Raw genomic sequence first — 9,646 nt, 5'->3', positions numbered from 1 at the left:
AGGGGATACCTATTATTGAGTGTAATTTTATTTAATGCCTTGTAATCAATACATATCATCAAAGTCCCATCCAAATTTGGCATAACGATGATGGGTTACCCACATGGAGATGTACTCAATTTAATGAAACCCTATTCCAATAGATTTTTCAACTATTTCTTCACCTAACTTTCTTCTATAATATTAGACTTCTTGTATAGCCCAATATTTGGCAATGGGTAGTCTAGCAATATCTATATATTGTGCTCCACTTCCCTCTTGGGTGATATGCCTTTTAGGCTTCTAGAACACATCCTTGTATGCCTATAGAAACTCTTCCAATTGATTTACTATTTCTTAGTAAACCCCTCGAATGATGCCTTTGCTCTTACTAACTCTTACAAACTGATTATCTCTTAAAAATAGTAAAACATACTTCTTGCTAGAGTTGATCAATTTCTTGGCTTAGTTGGAACTTACCAACATAATTTTTGACTTAATTTATTGTACGACGGTGAAGGATTTCCCATCCTTGATGAAGTAGTATTGGTTGGATATTCGCATGAAAATTTCCTCTTACATATAGATATAGGGACTTCCAAACACCAACCCACATACAAAAATGGGAACTACATCTTGCTCAACTTCATTTGTAAAATTGACATTGATAGAAAATATGATTTTGCACTATTTTGTTAACTTTATTTTTGCATCCTTATTTATCCATACCAAAGGATATGGGATTGGATGATCACAAACTTATAATCCCAATTTTCTGACCAACTTTGTTGTAATGAGATTCTCTTGTGACCTCAAGTCAAATGAAGAATCAATCTTTGTCTTCTTGAGCTATACATTTATATGGAAGAGTTTGGTCTTTTCATTCCCTTCTTGTTTTCGAAGGCTATTTAGGTTCACCTGCTTCTACATTGATGTACAAACAATCTTCTCTTCCATGTCTAAGATACTTTAAACCTCATTGCTTGAATTAGTGGCCATGAGGTTATTCTTCTTTGCATCTTTCTTTCCATTCTTTAAATTAATCTTTTAATGCAACTTCCAACACTTCTCCTCTGTATGAACATCAATGTTACAATTTTTGCAATGGTTTTTGGGATATTTTCACTGGTGTACCATGTCTATTGTATTTTTATCATTTCCCCATTTCCACTTCTTTCTTTATATAGAAGCATCTTGGTGCTCCTTCTTCTTCGATCCACTTCATTTCCCTTTCTTCAAGGCTATGTTCTCTAGGTATTGTGCTTGTACACAAGCCTCGCCCATCGATATAGATTTGAATAGCATATTCTTTCACATATGGATATGTGGACCCCCTAAATACTTGAGGATTATGTCTCAGTTATTTGGGGAGATGCTCAACATTATAGCCACCTTTATGAATTTTGTGGAATACTCCTATACATTTTTCCCCTACTTCTGCTTGAAGTAATGCCACTAGATCCACTAGTCCTCTACATAATTGATAGGTAAATAAATGAATTTGTTATGGTTTTGAAATCCTCTCACTTAATCACTAGAGGACCTCCATCTAGCTTCGTTATCTCCATGCAGATTTCCCACTAGGTCTAGGCATGGCCCTCTAGTTTTAGCTGAGAAAACAAAATCGTATTTTCTTCCTCTAGATGGTGGACACTAAAATAAACTTCTAATTACAACAACTACTGTTTTAGCTTAAAAGTTTCAATCTCACATTGATAGGTCTAAATGTCGACCTTCACTTCCAATTTTGAATAGGGACAGTGAATAGTTCACAACACTTGAACTAGGTTGATCTTTTTGGAGTTCTTGCTTTGGCTCCTTCTCTATTTCTTCCCGACCTCCTAATCCCCCCTTTGATTGGAAATCTGCATTAGAGCCCCCATATTCTTTGAATATCCCAATATTATTGGTCATGGCCATAATTAGGAGGCTTAGATTATGGTTTCTCTCTATAAATTGTGCTTCTAGCCACAAAAACATTTCCTCTTCAATACCATGAGGGTTATTTATATATTCATCATCTATGAATGGCGATTTGTGATTTTTCACTTAATCGATATATATCTAGTAAAAATCCCCATGATATACCTAAAGAAACATACTCTTATACCAATATGATCCATAAATTATTTTGGATCTTCCACTAGAAAGTTTGTCATAACAGATATGATAAAATTATACGTAAAATCTGAAATCTACTCTATGATGGTTTATTTCTCCTTAGATTTATGGATATGTAAAATATTTTTTATGACACATGCATGTAATTTATAATTATTTATAAAATAGAGAAAAATAAAATAAAACTCACAAACCAAAAATTAACACAAGATATAACTTGGGAAACCCTTTAAGGAGAAAACCTAGTTGGATGGTGAGGCCACTCTATATCTTTCTTTGAATGGAAAATGGATGCAAGCACAAAGAAGAGAGGATTGTGACCTATGGGCTACTACAATGCACAAATAATCCATATTTTCTCTATTCTTATCCACACTCGGTTACTCTACTCATCTATGGAACCAAATTCGCTCAAATAAAATGAAACCCCTTTTCCTCCTAGTGGCCTAGTTAGAATACACCATGATAGACTACTAATGGTTAGGTTTGATCCCTTCAACTCTTAACTAGAATTACAATATTAACTAAAATTCTAGATTATTCTTCATCATAATCATGTGGCTATCCATTTTCTATGAATTATGGGGGCTAGCATGACACTCTCTCGAATTATGGTGGTGAAATTGGGAAGGTAAACTTATGAGTGGCATACATTTTGCATATGGACTCCGATTGAGGTGATTCTTATGTTATTGGAAAGATATTTGTGTGAAGAATAAGATAAAAGTGTTTAATGCTTAAGTGGAAAATATTTTCCCCCAAATGTGCCATTTGATGCTCAAACTATTCCTAGTATATTTCAGGCTCCATTTTGTCAATCTAGGTCCCACTGGTAAAAAGGGTCCTGTGAGCTAATTGCTCCACTTTTTCCACTTTGAAAGCTTCAAGATGATGAAAAAAATATATTTATCCAATATAGATCACGCTGGCTATCTCTTAATTCTTTAAAAATTATTAAATTTAGAACTTTAGATTATTGATAGTAAAAATATATTTTAATATTTATTAAAATTTCTCATAATAACATATCTATTAAAAGTTCTTATAATAACATTTGGGAAGTTAAATTTGTCTTTGATCCTGTATTATTAACAATGCCTATTTCAAATAAAATTAATATTGAATTTGGTGAGAAATATACTCACTACCAGCAAAATAAAAAAGAATTTCTCTAGCAACATATATATAACTTTAGTGAACAACCCTTTTTAACATTTTAAAACACAATTTTCAATGCTACATGACTCAAACCCAATACTAAACTCAAATCTTTTGAAGAACATTCATACATATATTGTAGGGAATGCGATTTTGGTTTTATTCATTATAAGTAGGTAAGGTCATTTAACACCTAATTTCTAGAGAGATTATTAGCGATTGTTATATAAGTTATTATAGTGATCAATGTGTTATTGTTTTCAATCTTCCATAGTAAATACCCTTTTTTATATGTGGTTCATGAACCTTAGAGATCAATGGCTGCATTGTCCACAGAGTATTTATACTAGGATGATCCACTTGAAGGGATCAGTTCTTGTTGACTCAACCACAGAGCTTGACCCTGAGAGTGTCAAGAGAATTGAATTTGTGATATATCAATAGAAAATGTGATTTAACAATGGGGACTAGACCAATTAACCTAACCCTCAGGGCTCCACATGTACATTCATTTATTTCAACAATAGTTATATTTTTATATTTTTATTTATTTTATAAATTTAATAATTGATTATCACTTTTTTTACTAATTACATAATTGAAAATATTACCATCTCTCTATTTAAAAATAAAAAAATTGCATTATCTGGCCTAATATTGAGGCAATATTTTCATTTCCATTTATTAAGTGACTTTTGATATTTCAAGACAAGAATTGAAAAAATTTATAAAATAGTCAACGTTAAATATTCACAAGTATAGTAATGTTATTTGTGAGTTAACATTATTTCTAAAATATTTTGTTTTATAAGGATATTCAATGATTTATATTAATTTACGAATTGTCATAAGTTATACATTGTTGTTGTTGTTGTGTGATGTTTGATATTGTTCCATCATAATTACTGCGCTTTGATAGTTGACACATATATGCATGTTTAAGCTTATTAGAAGCACCTGCACTTGACCTTGTTTACTCATCCGTTTGAAGAAAACCTTGTTTATTCCATTTGCAATTGATTCAGAGGTAGTTTACCTTTGATTTATTCTAGACCTCTAAATCCAAAATTCAAGATTCTAGGGACAATGGAAGAAATGAATAATCCAACCTTTTGCTTTGAACTAATCAATCTAATTATGTGTCCTTGTTATGTGATTACATATTTTTATCCATAGACAATAGAATTCCTTCAAGGTCAGTAGCCTATTACAATCTTACTTCATTGAGGCATAACAAAAAGAATAGGTTAGCATTTATAGCATATGAAAAAAAAAAAAAACCTTAAAACTAGATCACTAGCATCATTAACTAATCCATAAAATATTATTTTGTATATTCACTTTCTTGTTGCTACTTTGACTATTACCTTCACTGGATATAAAACATAGGGCTATGAATTTCAAAAAGGAAAAAATGCTTACTCTTTTTGGGTGGCATCAAATAGTGTGATAGTTGGAATTCATAATTGCAAAAACCCAAATTTTCATCCATAGATTAGTAGTGTATATGTATAGATGATGAAATTCTAAGAGCCAAACTATGATGTGTTATGTAAATCTTAATTAATAACAATAAAAATATACATCATGAGTTATAGATGAAGAAGGATGGAAAACATGGGGGTTAGTTTACCACAATAAGATAAAGAAAGGAGGCTTAGTAGGCTCAATAGGGGGTAAAGAAAGATGATATTATTTTATTCATAAGCATATGTCCTTTATTTTATGCGTTGTTAAGTGTTTGAGACCCTAGGATTAGTTTCCAAGAAGGATACTTGGGCTTCTTTTGAAAACATCTAGTCTATCATAATCATGCAAATAGATTTCATGAATTTTTGGCATGCAAGGGACTTTTTGAGATTCATTCTATTGGGATTTGGTCTTATGCTTACGTTATGATATGATGACAATAATATAATATGGAAATGGTTGTTATGAAAACTATGTAAGATTATAAACATGTGTAATGGAAATTGTTTTCCTTGAGTATATTTCATTGTAGTTGAGAATACCTAGATTCCCCATCAAAGATATTTCTTGGGTAGTTTATGCTAGAGCAGTAGACAAAAGTGGGATAGCCTAATAGACTATGTGGCAAAAAAGACAACCAAATTTCTTAGGTTGTGCAGGATAATGGGGAAAGAGAGTTGGTGTATTTGAATAATAACAAGAGTTAATAGAATATGAAACTCTAGGGAATTAGGTTGTTTGATAGGACTAGAGCCAACCGTGGTTGCTTTCATCCTAGTGGACACATAACCTTAGCTCAGATGTAGCTTTTTTGTAAAAATATTACAATCAATAAAGAATCTATGGTTTGATGGAACATCCCTTGTCTATATCCAAATGATGTTTAATTGCTTAAAATATAAGTGTTATGATTTATTCATGATTAATTTTATTTTAATGTTGTTTATGTTGCTAACTGGATGTTTTATTTACATGCTTAACTCTGCATATGTAACTATGATTAATTAAAAATGTTTGCATGAGGTTGCATTGTCATGTTTGCATGAAATAATTAATTCATATAAGTACCATGAGGAAATTATGGTATCAAAGTCATGAAGATGTGTATTTAAACCTAGTTAGAAAGACACGTATATTATAAAGTGGCATCAGATCAAGAAACTGGTGTAAATTTGTGGTTTTATGAGGTAACCTGCATCCTCAACTGTGGAAAAATGGTATATGGTATGTTAAAATACTTACATATCTACCATGTACCTTTCCATTCCATCTATTAATATGAAATCTTGTGAAAAATTATAACCATGTGTTGAAAACTCTCTATGCATGGAAACTAATTTGAGAGTCAAATCTAGCTAGGTGGGGGACTTTAAAGGATCTTCTTACAATGTATTGACCTACATTGTTTTGAGAAAACATTATATTTCTTTGATTGGTACAACAAAGAGTATCTTAGACTCATCAAGAAATTGATTTCAAAATTTGTTTGGATATGATCCTTTAGCTATCCCCACAATAGAAAACTAGAAATTGGCTCTCCTAATTGTCTAGTACAATGAGAATTTATAGTGCTAAGAAATCATATTAATCATAACAAATATATATTTTAGAACAATTGTCTTTCCTCAAAATGAGCCATGGGAAAGAAACTTTATCGTCGCACCAATTTTGATTTATATGGGATTGGATGTGTACATTTAACCATGGGGGATTGCTTGAAATAACCTTAGAATTTGAGATGTGTTTATTAGTAACTAGCTTAGAAACCAAGACGTCTTTATTAATATGTACCTTAGAAACCAGGAAAGTTGTGTTCATGTTGGAGCATAAATGTTACATGGTTTAATGTGGATTATGTTTCCTTATGTTAGCAACATCATATGACACTTCATATCTATAAATTTTCATGGATATTCCATTAGAACAATTCATCACAATAGATATTACAATAATCTAAATATTTTATTATATCATTTTATAATGATAAAAATAATAGAAATAACTAATATTCAAATGAAAACAGGTAAAATAATATACCATCCATACAAATGAACACAACATGTGGCCTAAGAAACCCAATATGGGAGAATACCCAACTAGAAGATAAGGAATGTGTGTTGCTCTCTTTTTCTTAGTTATGAAATGCATGTAAAAAGAAATGGGTTACTCATTATAGATTTTCTATGGAAATTGTGGCCTAAATGGATTCTAAATGATATTCCACTCCTTGTGTTATGCTTCAATATCCCAATTCTATATGCTCTAAAATTGTAGTTTAAAAGGCATTACAAAATATGGTATCCCTATCTAAGATGATGAACCTTGGGATTAGAAAGTGTACCTAGGGATTTTAAAAGAACAAATCTTCTTATTTCTATCCTTTAATAGTATTTTACAACTAATATGAATACATGTCTTGTTGAACATGTCGCCTAGAAAAAAATATATTTGTAGGAACCAAGCTACAAGAGGCACCAATCCTTGTTTCTTTGCACGAACCCACTTGCTAGAAGCACCAACTCCCACTATTTGCAGGCAACAACCCTCTTTTTCTTTGTAAGCACCCACTTGATGGAAGCACCAACTATGGATTTTTGTAGGCACCAACCTCTTGTTCTTTACAAACACCAACCTGAAGGAGACTCTAATCCACTTATCTGCAAGCATCTACTTGTTATGCCTATCATATCCCTTTTTCATTGATTTTCAAACTCATATCTAAGGAACCTTTATCCTAAAATCAAATGAACAAAAATTTAAATTCTCATATCAAATCTAGACTTCTAACCTTTTCCTATTACATTTCATAGAAATTTAGATCTACAAGACTTGTTCATATCAAACTTCAATTTTCAACAACATTACTATCTCAATATTTGGTCTACATAAAATACTCCAATCTCAACAGTGCTCATCCTTGTTGACCTAAATGTAATTAACGAAAAAAAGTCAAATACCTTTTTTGCGATAATGGTCAATATTTCTATGGATTAGTCAACCAAGATTGAGGACAATCTTTAGACCTTTTTAATGGTTTAGTGTGTATGCATGTCCCAGTCATGAAGATCTTGCACCTGAAACAATCATGAGTGGTACAGAACATGAAAAAAGGAAGGAGACACTAAAATAGATTTAGAACCCGTTGAAGTGAAAATTCAAAACACACCCCCCCCCCCCCCCATTTTTTAATTATTTATTTCAAATAATGGGAAACCTTTTCATTAATTTTTGGCTAAATCACCTTTTTAATATTTTATTTTAGTTAAGTGTCTTCCAATTTTGTCAAATTTTCATTTTTGTCGGATTTCAATTTTGATTGCTTCGTTGCATTCGACTTTTCTTTAGATTTCCATAGGTACTTGTTTAATATCATTTGGTTACACGGTTTGCAAATGGTGCTCATCCAAATTTTGATCATTTTTCCTGTGTGGGTTTAAAAAAGATACAAACTGTATATTTTTTAATTTTTGTAAATAAATTAGTAATTGATTGTAAATATTAATTCCTAGTTAATTTTTACTAATTATTTCATTTTTCACTAACGGTCCTACAAAATCACTGTAGCAAAATTGCAGAATAATTAAAATTATGTGTTTTCAAGATCTTGGTAAATTATCATCTCTGACTTTGGCCATATCGAACGATTGGAGTGGAGAGGAGAGCGCGACTGGAGCATCCAACAGGAGGAGTCCATGACAGACCCTACTAGACCGCACAATCCTCCACACAGCTCGACGACAAATCCACAGCGCTGCTGATACCGCTACCAGCCGGAAGATCCTGCAGGCCGTGGCCACATTCCTTTCTTGGCGAACACGTATTTTGAGCTCCCTATCGTCGGCCTACACTTCTATGCTCAGAGCTGCGGCTTCTGCTATTAGCCGGAAGAACCTGTAGGTCGAGCCCACATTCCTCTCCTGGCGAACACGTGTTTTTGGGCTCCCTATCGTCGACCTATTCCTATGCTCGACATAGCCTCCTGCCTGTAGCTCCTACACTCCACCTGCACGCTATCATCCGGCTCATGCATGGCCTCGATTCCTGATTAAGGGTACGTGGAGCGCTAATGGCATTAGCCTCATGCAAGTTTTTCTTTATTTAAGCCCGCGAATTCTGTTACAACCGGTTTCCTCCCTCCAGCCTCGAGGGCTGGAGGCTCTCATTCGCCTCTGCATCTCCGTTTGCAACCTATGGTCTGTTCATGGCTCCTCGCTCCAGGCTGCTCGCGGCTCCCTCTCAGGTATGAATTTTTTCCTCTATATCATTTCAGTTACTATCCTATCTTCTAACATGAAAAGATAGTCTTGTGTTTCAGATAGTCTGTGTGTTGAAGCATATAGGGGCTTGTTTTAGATAGACTGTGTGTTTCTCATTCCCTCAGGCGACAATTTTTATTAGCACATGCATTTATGTCGGGATACTACAGCTAAATTTGTTTTAGTGATATTGGAACAAAGTTTTTTGCTATCTCTGGTCTTTTTTTCCTTCTGTCGCCATGTACATGGCTTCATTAGGTCTGTCTCTCTCTGGCAACAACAATTTGTCGTCGTCTTTGCTCAATGTGGATGTGTTTTTGTTCAATATTAAGCAGAATCAGATCCACGTTTTATATCTATAGACCATGCCGAGACATCCGTTTTCGCATCTGTAAATGGTGGTGTGTTTTACATTGCTGCTGTTGTTGCATTGACTGTAATTCTTGATCCGCCATCGATTCTCCTCGACGACGAGGGAGTATTCCTGTCCACCCTCCCGGATCTTTTTCCGTTCATCCTCCCGCATCTTTTTTTCAAATCAATTCTCCGGCGACATACCTTAACTTCAATTCAGACTCTTAAATGTCTTCTGCCACCTTTTCCCTCACAATGTCAAAGTGGCGGCAGCCTCCCGTCACCTTTCTTCAAAGGATCTCTTTCTA

This window comes from Pinus tabuliformis, chromosome 3_2, assembly GCF_031772625.1.
Source record: "Pinus tabuliformis cultivar Carrire ecotype Pingquan chromosome 3_2, CPIR1, whole genome shotgun sequence".
NCBI lineage: Eukaryota > Viridiplantae > Streptophyta > Pinopsida > Pinales > Pinaceae > Pinus > Pinus tabuliformis.
The sequence above is the reverse complement of the archived record's forward strand: the minus strand, read 5'-3'. Positions refer to the sequence as shown.